At 43.6% G+C, this 18,348-nt stretch overlaps 1 protein-coding gene and 1 long non-coding RNA gene across 2 annotated transcripts in view; one reads left to right on the forward strand and one right to left on the reverse strand.

The window, feature by feature from the left end:
* The window catches only part of LOC135394108 (uncharacterized), a 120,831-nt gene extending 112,998 nt beyond the window's left edge, over nucleotides 1–7,833 (forward strand). Inside the window, exons 2-3 of the long non-coding RNA XR_010422770.1 lie at nucleotides 4,277–4,344; nucleotides 7,764–7,833. This is a non-coding gene — a long non-coding RNA (uncharacterized LOC135394108). The remainder of the gene's footprint in view (nucleotides 1–4,276; nucleotides 4,345–7,763) is intronic.
* The window catches only part of LOC135394107 (solute carrier family 35 member F3-like), a 150,836-nt gene that overhangs the window by 110,868 nt on the left and 21,620 nt on the right, over nucleotides 1–18,348 (reverse strand). The gene's annotated exons all lie outside the window — the stretch shown is intronic.

The following is an 18,348-nucleotide window of genomic DNA, read 5'->3' on the forward strand; positions in this document are numbered from 1 at the left end:
AAGGACAGGCGGACGGGCCATGGCTAACTCCAAGATATCCATCCTCTTCCGCTGAACTCTTCAAGTAATGATACGGCAGCCCGAGTAACAACAAGCAATCGTGTTTAATGACGGTGAGAGATATTTACAAGTATGCGCAAAATCATCCCGAGTGACATCGTTCTTTCCCCTGATTTCCTGCAAACATGGGGGCATACGCGCATTTGTGTGGCAATGAACCGCATAATCACGCAACACAAAAATGGCGTACGCCCCCTGTTGTCATGAAATCAAGGGAGAGAGCATTGTCATGCGGGATGATGGTTGGCTAGGAGCGTGCTTTGCGGTGAAGCTCTGTTTTCAGAGTGCAGGCTGAATAGGTAATCGTAGAACGTTCTACATCAACGGATGATAGACGACAGGCGATTACAGTAGCAGTAGAGAGAGTAGAAGTAGCTGGCGTTTTGGAGCTTGATGACGCCCGAATTTGGGGTCTGCTGCTCCATTTCTTTTAGTTGAGGAGTATGTTTCTCTTCTTCGCTTGTATGTCGGCTGGGGGGAGGGGAGTAGCTGGAATAGGTAGCTTGTTTATGATTACATTTATAGATCGCAGGAGGATCGTCCTTTGCACTTTTGATCTATCTGCTGATAGTCAAGATGCGGAGTTTCTTCTTCAGTGGACCTGGCCTAGTATTTCTGCACGATTTGCGTATGTACCTTTGAGGATGTCACACAGCACTTTGAGCGCGATTTTTCGGTCTGAGCTAGTATTCCAATTGCCCATTGCAACCCATTCCAATTACAACGTGGTACACAAAAGGAGGTGTTCAGTCAAAAGTGGCGTTCAGTCAAACGTCTTGAACAAAACCGCATTCAACTGAGCAGCATTCGGTCAAATTGGCGGACCACGTGCTAGCCACTAGGTGCCGATTTGGGGATTGTCGCAAAAATGTAGTTGCTGAAGGTGCACGTTTATGGGGTAGACGGTTGGTACCATCACATGCGAAATTCACAAGTTGGTAATTTTTGTTTAATTAGTAGGGTATTGCAAACGGACATTGCATAGCATAAGTACAGCCCCGCTGATGCCAACACAGAATAAATTATTTCGCCATCGTGAACCGTTTTCTGTTCCTCCAGCCGGGAGATTTTGGTGAAGCAGCAAAACGATACACAAGTCGAACAGAGTGCAAACCAAGGAAGCAGCCGATAGACACATGAATAGATGCGCTTGTTCCCCAAAGCTGCGTTCTCCTCAAGAACCCCTCTTTTCTTAGGAGATTAACCGCGCATCCCGAGCGAAGTCGGGGCGAACAAAAACAACAAGGTCACGCATGCTGTGGGGACTACATGCCCCCGCGCTGTATCGCGCGCTTCTTGAACAACGGCACTAGTTACAGCAGTCGGCGCCCCTAGCGCCACCTCGTGTCTGGGTAGACCCCGGCGCCATCTCGTGCCCAGAAGCGACGAAACTGCGCGGGGTACATCCCCTCTTAAACTACGGTGCTCCACCGCGGTGCGGTGCGGTGCGGATACTACGGTGGCTCCACTTACACACATTGAGCACACGATGGGCATGTAAGCTGACGGTGACAATGACGCTGACGGCTAGCCCCAACCGCTATCCCGAATGACGTCCATCGGATTGGTTGAAGACGAGAGGCGCTACGTTACGAACAGCGCTTTCCACAAACGGTGGCGGTATTACGATGGTTACGGTGGAGGCATTCCATGCCTAGACTGGGCGGTGACCCGGGCTTCCGTGTGAAGTCGGCCCAGGACGCAACCTCCCCTCCCGATAATCGTGACGTTGCCCGCCCAAGCGTGGCCGATTACGTCAAGCAGTTCCATCACCCGTTCCATCACACCACTACCTTCCACAAATCAGGTGTGATACGTCTTATCACCCTGTACGATGGCGCTTGGCCTTCAGCTTGTTATGCAGTCCAGTTGTGTTTTAAGAGACCCCTCTAACGCTTTGCTCTCCCCGACGAACTCATGCACCCTCTACGCATCTCCAGCCTTCATCCTCTATCCTCCATCCTTCTTTTTATTTATTTCTTTTTGATATAGTCGTGACGGCGCCCACTTATGCGTGGCCAACAACGGCGAGCCGGTCCTGGCATTACCCCCCCCCCCCCTCCGGTCTGTTTTAAGAGTGTATAGCTCTTGTCAAGCAGCATATCGATACACTGAAAGATAAACTGCCTCAGTGCTGGAAGTGGCACGGAGAGCGTCGAAGCAAATATGGATAAACAGATACGGAGGGGAAAAAAGAAGCAAATGAGAAGAAATAGTTCCTACAGTGCCTGGTACTCGTAGATAAACAGACACCGAGCCAGAATAAATATGAAAGCGCAATGTAAATGGCCTGAGCTGCGAGGTTAAACGCGCACTCCCTATGTCTACACAAAAAAAGGAAGGGGGGAAACATAAAATAACACGAGGCTGTAAACGCTGCGAGATTTCTGAAAAAAACGCTCGCGCGGACTCTGCCTATTGCAGCTGCGAAGCACTTTCAGAAATTGCCGGGAAAATATATGTGCATGGTCCTTTTGATGTGCGGGATTCCTGCGCTTTTTGGCTATATATACGCAGAGAGAAAGGGAAACATTGCAGTAAATTCCGTTAGTGTCTAAAAGAAAAGAGAACTTGCGTTAATATACGCGCGTAAATTTTATTTTCCGTTCCTGGGTTATCGTAAGGACTGACATCTACGACAAACTGCTCCGTTTTTTTTTTCTTCTTTTCCTATGCCACTTGTGGGAAAGTCGGTCACTTTACTGTGTTCTATCCTATGTGGGACGACATATTTTATTCCCCTTGGAACGAAAAGTGCGTAAGACAACAAAAAAGAACAAAAAGAAGAAAAGAAAGAAATAGAAGAACGGAAAACGAGCGATATGGCTTGTCCGTATGAAAGCACATGAAAATTTTAGTGAGGCATACCACGCATACCAGACATTGGCAGGTTGCCGTAGAAATTTTGGCCGCTGTTTAAATTGGTTGCAAGAGAGACAGGCTGGCAGAATTTTTTGTTTTCATACTCGTTTAGAGTTTGGAAGCTGTTAAACCAAAATGAAGGTTAAGAACTGAACGAGTGATTGCTTTAATAAAGTTGGGTAATATCTGCGTTTAAACCGGACTTCTTTAAAAAAGATAGTGTTTCGTTTTCGTTCAGATCGCGCTGATGTTATTTATTTCAGTAAGAACAAATTGAGTGGAAACGAAACATAACTACAAGAAAGGTTGGGTAACGTCTAGTTTAAAGCAACTTTTTGAAGTTAATCTTTCCGTTCAGTTGGTTCTCATCTTTTTGTTTCGCACCGCCGCGGTGAAACACCCCATCTCATAGTCAGCATCTATTGTTGTTGTTGTTATTATTGTTTCATTTCTTTCACGAGAACAAACGGAGCGGAGACGAAACGTCATCTTTAAAAAAAAGGTTTGCCATAAACGTAGATATTACTTTTTTTACGTCGCACACTGAATCGTCCATCTCTCACGCCGGTGGATGGACTGACCTTCCGCTTTCTCTCTTCTCTGTTTTACGTCGCGGGGATAAGATGGATCGTAGCAACTCTCCGTATATCACATCAGCTCGACGAAAGCCCATCGCAACTCTTTCTCTTCTTCGTGGCACTTCACGCAGTGGCCGCAGCAAAAATTGAGAACGTGGCTACGATGAGAAACTCATCCTGGCGGCGAGCGTTAGAACTAAAAAAAAAAAAAAAAAAAAGAGAGAGAGAGAGAGGCAACGTAGGAGTTCATTTCGAAGTGGTCGAAATGGAGACCAACGCATTCAGACAGCTTTCACTATACGGCGACATCATCTATGTTTCAGAACTGAGCGAAAATATGTTCTTGCCGAGTTTCATATCCGGACGGCTGGTGTGAAATCGACCTCTCGATTCCCCGTCCGTCCTTTTTGTTACTTCGTAGCTTTTTCTAAGTTATGGTGAAGAAAAGGAATGGAAAGGAAAGTTGCGAACTCTTTTATTGCTTCATAGAGAGCGGGATTGAGCCTTTGACGAAATATATTTTCTTCGACGGCAGTGCAGGCCCAAACTAAAGTTTAAGGAACGCTGGCACGTGCTTTGTTATCGTGCTCAGCGTTGCCGTGTACGAAACATTTAAATTAATGCTTGCTCTAGGGTACCCAGCCGAATGAAGTCTGTCAAGTTCGAACGTTAGACAATCGCCGTCCACGTCTGTTTTGTGTTTTTCCGTCCTGCTTCGAGTAAACCAAGACGCTCTGCAACTTCTTGAATCATTTTTTATATTGTCATCATTCTAGATTACTGGCGACAGCCAACAGTGTCTGATTGTCACCCACTACACCCGACAAGTGGGTCGTCATACAAGGTGAGTTCATCTTCGAATTATCTAATTGTCATCCTTAAGTTGTATATGTAGTATGTACATGATATAGTGCCGGTGCGCTGGTGCCCGCCGCCATCACAGTATGCTATCGTATATACCGCTACGCTATCCCATACATCACCTGTGGACATAGTGTGATATTTCGATATAGATACAGAGGATATAGGCCTGCCGCACTGGGCCAGGTGGCGCTCCAAACCTGCGTGTTGTTAAACTGCGTGTCACCGCCCCTGGTGGCGACCTCGTCATGACACGGCCGTGTCCGAGCAGACGACAGCCTCCCTTTCTGGCTTTTTTTTTTTATCGCTCGGCGACGTAGAGTGATTTTTTAGCGGTGGTTTCCGAAGTTGAGAAGATTGATTACCTCTTCGAGGGTATAAATACCAAATGTTAATGATCATGAAATATTTTGGCAACTGCATATGGTAAAAGAAAAGTGTCTGTCGCACGTGCGCCTCTCAGGACAGTCTTACGTAGTGAACTTCCATATAGTTCGGCGAGGTTTTGATATCTTTAAAAAAAATATGTTTTACAAGCAATCATTCCGTTTCCTTCTTCTCTTCCTTTCTTTTTATCATGAACACAAGGTACCTCGTACACAAGTACACTTGTACACATGAGCCTTGTACACAAGTACCAGGAACACAGATGTCTCCTTCACTTCAATAAAGTCGTGTTCATTCTTGTCCAGGGTTTATCGTTGGCACACCTGTTGGATCTGCAGGCAGTTTCCTTCTTTCATATCGTGCCAAATATCGTGCAAGCCAAATATTGGCTGGCCTCTCTCAACACTTGCTACTCACAGTTGCTGATTGCATAGTTGACAAAAGACAATTTAGAAATATGTACCCTGTCGCAAGGGACCTGGGCTGATCTGTACACTCTAAGGAAGAAAAAAAAGTAATTTTACTCCTTTTGGGTGCAAATGCATTGCAACAAAAATCAGTCCCTTTATCGCTGTCAAAAAAAAAAAAAAAAGGTGGAGCAGTTACACCTTTTAGGAGGTAATAGTTGTCGCATATGTTGTGTCTAAAAGGTTGCAAAGTTCTACCCCCTACCTCACTCTCTGCCACGAATGATAGGGTTACCGCTTCTGCTTCGGTGAGCGAGGGGGGGGGGGTACGCCTTTTTGTAGCAATTAGGGGCTGTGCTGTCTGGGGTTTTTCCTGGGTTTTCCTCAGACGCTTTCAGACATATGTCGGCACAGTTCCCCTAGAAGTCGGCCCAGGACGCACATTTCCCCAGGGCGTCAGTCGTGGCGTTGCCCACATACGTGAGGCCGACAACGGCAAGCCCCTTCACCATCACCACCACCACCACCTTGTAGCAATTTGGGCATATGATAATTGCTTTTGCCACCCTGTTACACCCTTTATCAGACGCTATGTTGACCTAGGTGGTAACTATAGTAGTTACGACCTTCACACCCTTTTTTTCTTAGAGTGATAGGGAGTAAATGCACCGGACTAAACGAAAGTCACAGACTGGGTACTGCATTTCTCGCTTTGTTCGAACAGTCCCGCAGGCACATAATTCATGTGCATGAATGAAAGTACATACTTGGAATTAAACCGTCGGCAGTGATATGTCGAGTGATATAAAATCTTCAGACATGCATAGGGCACAATTTTGCAAGAAATAACCTCTAACTATTTTTTCCTCTGTGTGGGTGGGAAATTGTTACGCTGGTCAAGTTATATAGACCTATTCCATCAAATCCACGAAGAGCATGTATTTATGTAGACTTGCATTTAGGAGACCATCTGCGAAGTTCAGTGACTATTTGTAGTACTGGGGAGTAATTGCAGTATATGGGAGTAGAAGCTGCAATTACTCCCCACTTTACTCCGCGGTTTCTTAGAGTGTAACGGTACACTCTCAGAAATGAGTTTCGCCACATAGCACGCTCCTATCCAACCATCATCCCTAACGACAACGTCCTCGCCCCTGATTGGTTGAAAACACGGGGCGGAGCCTATTATTGTGCCATTATGTACGTGCATAATGTGACATCCTCACAGGAAAAAAGAAAAAAGGAAACGAAAACAACGCGTGAGAGAACTGATGTTCTGAGGCTGGAACAACATAGAAGGGACAATCACATACACATGTTCAACATTTGCCGCTTGCGTCGATCCCTGTCGTATGAATGTGTGTATGAGTGTGCAAAAATGTAAGAGTGAAAGGAGGATGAGTGAGAGAGAGTGACTGGTTTGTCCCTTCAGATGACGCACCCTGGAAGTCACTGAGAAGGCGTGTTAGCTTAGCTCAATTGGTAGAGCCCTGGACCGATAATCCAGAACATGTGGGTTCGAGTCCTACAGCTGGCTAACCTTTTCAGTGACTTTCATCTTTCATCGGAAACATTGCGTCACGTGGAAAGCCGTATATGAACTGTCCCAGCAATTTGGAATTGAAATACTGAGATTCAGGCGACGGCATCGGGTTGCAACTCGTGCAGTTTGTCGGAATTTCGAGCAACGTGAGGTCTTGTAAAATTTGGGTTGAGCACGACAAGTCTTGTAATATTTGCAACATCTGTGGGGGCGGTACCGAGATTGATATAAAAGGTTACTCAGGCAAATTTTTCCTCTGTGAAGCTATCATACTGAACGTGGTGTAATGTCTTCTAAACATACATATCTATGTCAACAGTTGCAAAGAGCAAAAGTGGTATTTAAATCGTGACGGCTTCGTCGCACAGTTATACGCCTATAGGAATACGTAATAAGATGGTGTTTTCACGACGAAATTAGAAGTCACTCGGTTTACTTAGTTAAAAAGGAAAAAAAAAGAGATGAATCCTCCCACATCATTTTTATTCCTTGGTATACGAAGCGTATACGAAGAGTGGAGTCAAGTCCTGTAGATCACATAAACTGTATTTTCTGTATCTGTCTGTTTCTATATTTTATTTCCTTGGTATACATGTAATTGCGAGGAAGAGATTCCTCGTTAGACTCCAACAAGCACGCTCTGACGAATCTGAGAAAACGGGCTCGTTAGTTATCGCGGGTGACAAAACATATGGAATAAACGGAGCGAAAGACTATGTAGAAGTAACACAAATATGGAAACCAAACGACGGTATAATTGCTGCTGGAAGTTGCACGACTGTTTTTAACGAAAATATACTATGCACATATTTTTCTGCATAGTAAACATATGACAAAAAACGAGGCTTATAATGGCGCTGTTTTTTTGTTTTTGTTTTTTGCTGTTGTGTTTAATTTAGACGCGCCGAGAAGTCTGTTCTCCTCTAGCTGTTCCTCCACATATTACAAATGTTTTCCGACTGATGGTACGGCGTTTTTTATACACACTTGATGTTAAGTCCTATGTAATGGCTGTTATCCACACAATGCTTAGCTTTAGCATTCTTTTCATTGCCCGTTTTTCAGTTTGCCTGTAGTCACAGGTTGAAGGTACAGGACAGTGGATACGTCGCACCCAGAACTTTTCTTAAACGGATGTGTGCTGCGGAATGCGTTTGACCCAACAACAACAACAACACCAACATCAATGAAAGATGATTCTGAAATGAAAGTTCTCTCATGACCAACAGCAACTTTATTTTGATATGATGAATGGTGAGTTTCATCGCCAGGGGCGACACTCTACACCATTGGTGTGCGTTTGACCGAAGTTCAGTTAAATGCAGTCGTGTTCTTGATGTTTATAAACATTCAGCTATTCAATGCTACGTGGCAACCGTGCATCCGTCGGCATAACCGTGCGTGATGAATGGATGCTAAAGGAAAAGGAGGGGAGAGGGCAACTTGGTGCTTCTTTACTAGTTTGAACCGCACCGGCTTTCAACAAACATAACAAAATACAGTTAACGTTTCGGGTCCCATTCGGGTCCCATCATCAGAATGACGCTGTCCTGGTCGTCACCGGGTATTTACGTAGAAGAGGAGCGTAGCATTCTGGGAGGGGGCCTGGTTGTCGATTGATAGCTTCTTTTGTTTTCTTTATGTGCCATGACTCCAGCTGTCTCCTCACCCCCCATTTGTTCTTTTTCGCCAGAATGCATGGGTTGTCAAGGTCTAACACGTGTCCTGTTGTGCGCGCGTGTTCACACAGTTCTGTTGGGTTTGTTGCTGATTTCTCGATATCTTTCTTGTGTTCCTTCATTCTTGTTCGTGTCTTCCTTCCTGTTTCTCCGATGTACACGGCAGGGCAATCTTGACAAGATACCTTGTATACAACGCCTCGTTCTTCTTCCGGTGGTGTTCTGTCCTTGGGGTGGCTTAGTACGTTCCTGAGTGTTGTCGTGGGCTTAAATGCAGTTTTAATGTTCACCTGGGAGAGCACCCGTCTAATTGGTTCTGACACACCCTTCAGGTAGGGGATGGTAACGTACATGGGTCTTTCTTGACTACTTTCCGCCTGTTCCGGGCGTGTATTCATCATTCGGTGGTATGTATCACAGATAAATTGCTCGGGGTATGCCCTTCTTCGTAGATCCGCTTTGGCCTTTGTTATTTCTTCATGTCTTGTCTGATGGTCTGAAGGGATCTTCATGGCACGTGAAAGCAGGGAACGAACAACCGATCGCTTGTGTTCAAGAGGGTGCCCCGAACCATAATGCAGGACCTGACCTGTGTCGCACGATTTTCTGTAAACCGAGGTCTTCAAGTTTCCGCACGGGTCTCTTTGCACGAGGACATCCAAAAAGGCGATCTTTTTCTCTTTCTCCTCCTCGCACGTGAACTGGATGTTAGGATGAATGCTGTTCAGCTTGTCAAAGAATGTGTTGGTGAAATTCTTCTTAATAATCACAAATGTGTCGTCAACATAACGTCTGTAAAAGGTGATGAATTGTCCTGCGTCCTCTAAGGCCTCTAAGTCCTACGTCCTCTAAGGCCTCTTCTACGTAAATACCCGGTGACGACCAGGACAGCGTCATTCTGATGATGGGACCCGAATGGGACCCGAAACGTTAACTGTATTTTGTTATGTTTGTTGAAAGCCGGTGCGGTTCAAACTAGTAAAGATGTCTACTCCCGCCAATTGGACTATATTCAGACAACTTGGTGCTTACACTCTAAAAACACAGCGCTTCACCGCATAGCACGCTGTGCGCCAACCATTGCCACGAATGGTAGGGTTATCTCTTCTGATTCGAGGAGAGAGAGGAGCGTACGCCTCTTTTCGTGGCAATTTGGATATATGGTAATTGCCACAAAAAGGCGTACGCCTCCCTCTCTCCTCGAATCAAAAGCGATAACCTTATCATCCGCAGCAAAGGTTGGCGCACAGCTATGCGGTGAGGTTCTGTTTTTAGAGTGTACGGGCTAGGGCATGCTTACCACGTCCACGCCCACGTAAAACCGCATACTCACCTACACTCGAACTTATTCGCTTACTCGCTCGCTTGCCTCCCATTCATTCACTTGCTCATTCACCTGCCCTTTCACTTAATCATTTATGTACTTATTTGCTCACGCAATCACTCATTCGCCCACCCTGTTACTCATTCACTCACTTGTTGGCTCACTCTCTCCTTGCCTATACGCGCTTAGTTATTCACTACTCCGTTACTCGCTCACTTGCTCATTCATTCACTCCCTCCCTTGCTCACTCACTTGTTTACTACACACCCACTCACTTACTCATTCAATCTCTCACTTTTATTTACTCGCACGATCGCTCTTATTTACTCGTTCATTCGCAACATATGGAATAAACGGAACGAAGGACTCTATAGAAGTAACACAAATATGGAACCCAAACGACAGACTGATTGCTGCTGGACATCACGACAAAGCCCCCGTTATAGAATAATCCGCACGAGCTAATCGAGCGACGCACTCCGCAACGTCGCTACTATCGCAGATGACGACAGGATGACAGGTAAGAGCCTTCAACGCACAATAAGAGCTAGATGACATCCCGAATAAAAAGGCCAGGGTTTGGGAGTTTCCCTGCTTCTCTATTGATGCACGAAAGGTCTAAGGAGGCCCGCCAACCTGTGGTCTCGAAACCCCCTTTCTAATGGGCGGAAAGCACGCAAACGCTAACTGCCACATCCCTCCACGACACTGAAGTACAACGTAGTCTTTTCCTTAGGCTCTCTATGACGTAGTCCGGACGCTCGGGCAAAAAAGCGCTGCCTCGGAACGTCTTTCCTTGTTACTAGCGCAAAAGCAGAAGCTGCTCAAGTAGGGACAAATTGGATGTATCTCTACGACGTTCTTTTCCAATGCGTCTCCAGCGAGGCGCGGTGGGTATAAGGTCGACGTTATTCTCGCAGGTACATAATGATGAGTTAAGGCACGCTGCGGATGTACTTTGACGATCTTAAAGGGGCAGTGGTGCTTTGATAACGTGTGATTCCATACATTATGCACGCTGTGTATACTGCACACCGGTGTATGAAAGAAGACGAAAAGTATAATGGTATAATTGGGAGTATAGCCTTACACGTAAGGTGTGTCATATCTTATTCTGGCGACATGCTGCACGTGCCGAAGGGTAGGACTGCGGATAATTTCGACCACCTTCCGACACACGGTGCTGGAAGCAATGTGTACCCTCTCCCACATTGCTATACAGTCCTCGGCTGGGACTGAACCCGCGATCTTGAGCTCAGTAACCCAGCACGTACGTTACCGAGTGAGTTACCGAGGCTGGCAAAAAAGAACAAGAAAAGTTATTTATTTATGACGTTACATCAGAGGCCCAAGCGTGCATTCCATGAGGGCGCATTAGTTCGCAGAAAAAAAAAGGAAAAAACAAAGCAAAACGATAATCAAAGACAACAGACGAAACAGGATATACACATACAGGGTGTCCCGGAAAACGTGTCATTGAATTGCTAAAAAAAAAAAAAGAACTATACGACTTAGAAACATGCGATCAACGGCATTTGTTCTCACTACGTTTTCGCCACCTCCTGATGTGAATGCCGTGCACTCTAAAAACAGTGCTTCACCGCATAGCACGCTGTGCGCCAACCATTGCCCCGAATGATAGGGTTATCGATTCTGATTCGAGGAGAGAGGGGGCGTACGCCTTTTTGTGGCAATTTGGATATATGGTAATTGCCACAAAAAAGCGTACGCCTCCCTCTCTCCTCGGATCAAAACAGATAACCGTATCGTTCACGGCAATGATTGACGCACTACGCACTATGCGGTGAAGTTCTGTTTTTAGAGTGTGTAACGGAAGTTTAATTATGTAAATTTTTGCGAACTCAGGTCGGAAATTAGCCAAGTGAAGGTCACTTTTTTTACCCCACCAGTGTGAAGAGCGTGTCTAATTTACTCAAATTAATGACAATTGACAGGGATATTCAGGGGCTATCCCATCAGCAAAAATAGCCGAACATTTTGCTCTACGGAGCTAGCGCGCGAGAAATTTTTCAGCGCAGTCGTTGTCAGTTCGACGAAAGGTGGTTGAAAACACAACCCACACTGACAGCGCAGAAAGAGATAACACAGGCATGGTTTATCGCGTCCGTCTTGCGCAGGGATAATGCTTTCCCTCTCCCAATTTCAGGAACTGTCACTTTTTCTACTATCACTCTGTGGGCTGGGTTGGAACGTCCTTTCGTCGGACTGACAACGATTGCACTTAAAATGTCGTAGCGCGTTATGGTCTGGACCGTCTGGTGCTCACAAAAGCATTCGGCTATTTTTTCCGATGGGATAGCTCGTGAATATCACTGTAATTATCATGAATTTGAGTGAATTCGGCACGCTCTTCATATTGGTGGGGTTAAAAAGTGACCTTTACTTTGCAAATTTCCGAGTTTAGTTCGCAAATATTTACATAATTAAACTTACAATACATGAGATTCACATCAGGAGGTGGTAAAACCTAGTAAGAACAAATGCCGTTGACTGCATGATTCTTCACTGTTAAAACGGAACTTTACCACATAGCACGCTCCTAGTCAACCATCATTCTGAATGATATCATTCTGTGTCCTGATTTGTTCAAAACAGGGGGAAGGCGCCTATCTGGGACAAGCATAATGTGTCTCAGTAGTACCACGGTCCTTTAATATTACAATTAGTTTGGGAGGGACGGACAATGAGAAACGCCGGAACCCCCGCTAGGGATGTGCCACTGTCGCGTGTGTGCCGTTCGCGTATTTTTTCCCGCGCGCGTGTGCGGAGGGTTGTCCTGGCGCTTATAACATGAATATACGTTGCAAAGAGGAGTCATACACAAAAAGTACAAGTTTAAATATATTTATTAAAGCCAATTATATTGCCAATAGAGATGGGAATTGTGCCAATTGTAATGCCAATAGTGCTGCCAATAGTGCTGCCAATTGTGATGCCAATCAGGTAAAAGAGAAAAACCCAGCCGAAAAACCTTCACGACCTGAAACAGAAGAAATAAAACGCAAGACAGTACATGTAAAGAATATACATATTTTATTCGCTATTAATATATAACCTGGCAAAGCCAGTCATCAGATTCTGAAAGAAAACATAAAATCAACATTCATCACATTGCTTACCAATTGTTCACTTACTGAGTCCCGCACCAACGACCTGAAAGATGACTTATTATTATTGTATGAAACTACATTCGCATTCAGTAATACATACAATACTGAGGCCACAATTGATAATCTAAAAAAAGATACATTTTAATATCAACAATCATACTTCCATTATAGCAACAATAATCTGAAAGAGAATATCATTTAATATCATATTCTACTTTCAATAATACATACATTGCGGCGGCGGCGCTGGACCCCAATAGTTTGAAAAAGAATCTCATTTAATATCATATTCTACTTTCAATGATACATATAATACTGAGGCCATATTGGATAATCTGAAAAAGATACATTTTAATATCAACAGTCATACTTGAATTATAGCAACAATAATCTGAAAGAGAATCTCATTTATTATCATAAACTATATCGAATCCTATAACTTTTACTCACATTCCGGGGCCGGCGGTGGTTCCTCTGTATTAGCTGAAAAAGATACCAGCAATTAATAATAACTAAACATAGTCATACATGTTAGTACATACAAGTCCAGTCAGTTGCTCCCGCAAAGTCATCTGAAGCGGAACTCATATATTAACATAAAATTAATCCAATTTCGATATTACATACATCTTGGCGGAGGCGACTCCGGAGCTGAAACAAGAAATAAAATTTAAACACTTTTCATATTCTCTATAATTCCTTACCATCTTCAAAAAAGAACAGTGGACTGGTGCTGAATACAGAGAAAGACAACATTCATGAGAAAAACAACTACACTGCAAAGCAAAAACTTGCCGCTCTGGTCAGACATCTTTGAAGTGATGGCAGGAAGGAACTTTCACTTTTAAATGTGGTCGGTCCTCATTATCATACAACCTCCTCTCCACTCGTTTCCATTTAGTACATGTCGAACAGGGTCATCTCCTCATTTTCCTATTCGTTCCCCAAACCGTCAGCTTTCTCCCTCCCAAAAATAATTATGTGGAAGCTCTTTCGTCGGTGTATTGGAAAGGAACAGGAGGAGGAGGAGGAGGAGGTTGAGTCAACCGAAGAGAAGAAATGGCGACTGAAACAAGGAATTTATGAAGCAAAAGCTGATGCTATCAGGCGTGTTTTGTCACACGAACGTCTCCTTCGGCCAAACGACAGTTGTCGAAAAGTCAATTTGATCAAATCGGTGGTTGGGGAAGCACTGGATGGTAATAAATCTAGTTTTCACTATGTCATATCACTTTCAATTCTACCTCTGTGACACAACAACAACAACAACAAATAAATTAATGATAATGAATGGGGAAATTCGACAATGTCCGACGTAAGACCGTTTTCTTTCATCCACCCTGCGCGAATTATTATTTGTGGGCCTACCATGTCAGGAAAAACTTACCTAGTGCGTAACATCCTGAGAAATCTCACAGTATTCAATGTAGTCCCCGAACAAATATTTTATATTAGTAAATACGATGCAGCTGGCAGAATGAATTCACTCAAATTACATTTAGTAAAGAATTACAGAAGACATGGGATGAGTTTGAGAAGACTGATCCTTCGGAATTTTACATTCAACATTCGCACTACATCGTCCACCGAAAGGAGGACGGCTCTCGCAAGATAGTGAGTCTGGAGGATTATCTTCAAAGGGCTTGTACATTAAACAAATAAAATGGGACAATTTTTTAAACGAGGTATTCCTCTTCAGTCATTTTTATTACATTGAGATCATTGTGTACAAGGTTATTGTCAAATAATGACACAATGCTTTTGAGTGGATAATTCTTACGAAGACGAGTGGGAGCTGTAGAGACTCTGTATACACTTGTCATAATATTCGTCAACAGGTAGATCTAGCAATTATTCTTCAATTGGTGGTAGACCAAAGCTGTCCACGTAGATGAATCTATCGTTTCGATCCATCATGTACAACAACCAATGTTCTCCCGGGCCGTCGTGTGGATGCGTATTAATGACAATGAAACCTTCTTCTTGAAGTGCTGAAACTCTGTCGACAGCGTAGGGTTCCTCGATACATTCTCACAGTTTGAGGATTCATTGAAAACAATAATTCGAGATCTAGAACATCCATGATTTAATTCAAGTGAACTGCAAGGTCGGCATTGACGGTCAATATCTTGGGGCTCTCACTTATAAGTATACCCGACACCGCGTGAGGTGAGGTTTTGCAAATTTAAGTTCAATTCTACAATTTCCCTTACGTATGGGATTAAAGTAACCACCCACAGACTCGTCTGCACTGAGGTTCCAATGTAAGATGAATGAATTAGTTTTATAATTCTGATAACGTAGCTCGACGCTTCTATCATTCAGTTGAGATAAGAATTCATAATAGCTTCCTCTGCATAGATCATTGTCCCAATCGTATGAAAGTTGTTTTCGATGTCCGTCAATGGTTAGTGTTACTGAACTCACGTTGAAATGTTCAAAATTGAATGGACTCAATTTGAAGTCGCCCTGATAGGCTTCGGTTCGTGTCATAACCATTGAGATTCGATCTGAAATGCGATCGGTGTATAGATTGTCGAAAATTCCATCCACTGAGCCGGCAGCTAATGTCTCAATCTTGCTCTCTAAACCTCGCATAGTATAGCATGCTGGATGTTTCTTCAATATAGACTGGTGAGAGAGGAAAGTTGAGTTAGTGACTTTGACTTTACCTAATGACAATACTGCATTGTGTATCTTGATTTGGTGTTGGTGTGTTTCTCCTGGACTGGTCGATAAGTGATGCATGTCGCTAGCGTGCACGGCAGATACCCTAACATTCAATCCTGGTAATAATAGCTTAATTTGATCTGTCAAATCTGTATTAACACGCATGACATCTTCAAATAGTTGACCACCCCTTGTTCTAGAAATGAGTTCTTTAGCAACTCTCGAATTTGGATCATTTGCAGCATATTCACCTCAACCATAAATGTACAAACCACAATCATCTACTGTTTTCTGAAGATGCGTGTTTGTGTGGAGGAAAGTATCCAGCATACATCGATAGGAATTCAGACAATTTGATTATACTAATCGCTGATTGATATATACAATAATATACTTAAACATTGCAGCTCCCAAGTTATTCACAGGGAATACAACATCGTCGACTACACCATCCGCGGTTCTTGTATATGGATCACTTCCACCACTTCTCAATATCTGCATAGTTAGTTTAATGTACATGCTAGAAACATCAAGATAGAGATCAGATAGGTTGCTTATATTCCGTTCAATCGTAGATTCGCCACCGGTAATTGACGTTATAGGATAGAACAATTGATCCTCGCATGATTCTATAGAAATTTGAGTTGGCGGGATTTGAAATAGCTCACACTCTCCCTTCAAAACCAGTTCGGACTGGGCGTGGACTACGTTGACCAGTGACATGTTTGCGACTGAATACAAGTATCATCCTCTCCATTGTTTTATTTTTTCAGGACTTGCCAGACCATTTATCTGGCGTTATGACTCCTATTTCCGCTTTTCTCGCGAATATTTTCTCTTATCTCGCAGGCACTGAACCCGAATGCAATTGTAAAAGTGGATGGCACTGTGTCGTGAACGCTTTGACTTATCCCGCCGCAATCAGTTATCAGGGAACACCTTGCCTTATTTCCCGTTTTGCCCTATCTTGGCCCCCATTGCAAGCCTTGGACGGCTCCTTTTTCCTATCCAGTCATACAAATGGACAACTGCGTTGACGAAAATATTTATTCCGTGTCGCGAACGCTTTCACTTATTCCGCCGCAATCAGTTATCAGGGACCACTTTGCCTTATTTCCCGTTTTGCCCTATCTTGGCCCCCATTGGAAACCTTGTACGGCTCCTTCTTCCTATCCAGTAATACAAACGGACAACTGCGTTGACCAAAATATTTATTCCGTGTCGCGAACGCTTTGACTTATCCCGTCGCAATCAGTTATCAGGGAACACTTTGCCTTATTTCCCGTTTTGCCCTATCTTGGCCCCCATTGCAAGCCTTGGACGGCTCCTTTTTCCTATCCAGTAATACAAACGGACAACTGCGTTGACGAAAATATTTATTCCGTGTCGCGAACGCTTTCACTTATTCCGCCGCAATCAGTTATCAGGGACCACTTTGCCTTATTTCCCGTTTTGCCTTATCTTGCCCCCCCCCCCCCCCATTGCAAGCCTTGGACGGCTCTTTTTTCCTATCCAGTCAAACAAACGGACAACTGCGTTGAAGAAAATATTTATTCCGCACTCCAATCGGGTTGCTTGTCAAAGGCGTCTTTTCTGCTTTTCCTCCGTCTGCAGACTCCGGCGAATAGTTTTTGTGCGAGATTTTTTGCGGCAATCATTGCGGTCTTAGTAACGTATGGATGTGCTCGGCGCAGGAGTGGTAATGCAAACTTGCGCAATGATTTAAAGAATCCACTACCCCTCTGAAACATTGGTCCCGAGTATGGCGTAAGGCCGCCAAATCCATTCCCGTAATGGATTTCTGGGATTCCTTTAAGGAACATGTCTAAAGTGTAGAGCTAAAGCTGTTTTGCCTGGACTTTTGAAGTGGAGAGGTCGACCAGAGTCGTCACACAACTTAATTGAAATGAAATTTATTTCATTATGCAATAGCTTAAAATATTGTATGTTTTGGAATGCATAATGAATGATATTGTCTTCCTTTGCAGAGTATGGGACTAATTTTAATATGGAACTTCTTTTCTTCTTTTAATGGGAACTTCTTTGCACCTAAGTGTGATGATTCGATAATGTCACAATAAACTATAAAACCTGAGGTGCACGTTTCCACTTGTAATGTTTGCAAAGGTTCTAAGTGGTGCAAAACCCAACATATTAGAGAGGTATTCTGATAGATGAATTGTTACACCGTCAAGTGGGTTGTTAGTGCAGAGCTTTGTGTCATTGCTATATATGAGTAGAGCTTTGCCCTCTAATTGATTGTTGATTGTATGAAGTAATAATTCTGGAGTTTCATAGGGGTCTGGTGGGATAGTTATTCTTTTTGTTACAAGTACTTCTTTCTCTATAATCAAGTCATAAGTGCGTTCAAACGTGTCTCCTTGGTAGTGGGCTGTATCACCTTCTAATATAAAATTATTTAATCGGAGAAGATCCTTGAGTTGTTCTGGAATAACAAAGAGACTGTATGATTGTGACAATCTATAACTATTCTCTCGGAATGTTACACTTGCTTCAATTTTGTGTGTTCTAAAAAAACGATTTAATGTGGTCTTGACAGAGCAACCTGGAATAAATGCGACCAAGCCAATTGGAGTAAGAATAAAAATTTCTTCTAGTATGCATAGCTGCGAAGCGAATTCCTCTCGAAGGTATGTGTCCTGACGCGGCACCTTAGAACCTATTATAGTAGTGCCTTGAATAGACGGCACTCCAATAGCGTCTTGTAGGTTTTCATCTGGAAATTTAATTGAACGAATAGAATGCGGCAAATGGAATACATATCTCCCATCATTATAATTGAAAGAAATGTTCAAGTCTTCAAAAAGCTCTAGAAGAGCCATTTC

The sequence above is a fragment of the Ornithodoros turicata genome, chromosome 5 (genome assembly GCF_037126465.1).
Source record: "Ornithodoros turicata isolate Travis chromosome 5, ASM3712646v1, whole genome shotgun sequence".
In the NCBI taxonomy this organism is placed as follows: Eukaryota; Metazoa; Arthropoda; class Arachnida; order Ixodida; family Argasidae; genus Ornithodoros; species Ornithodoros turicata.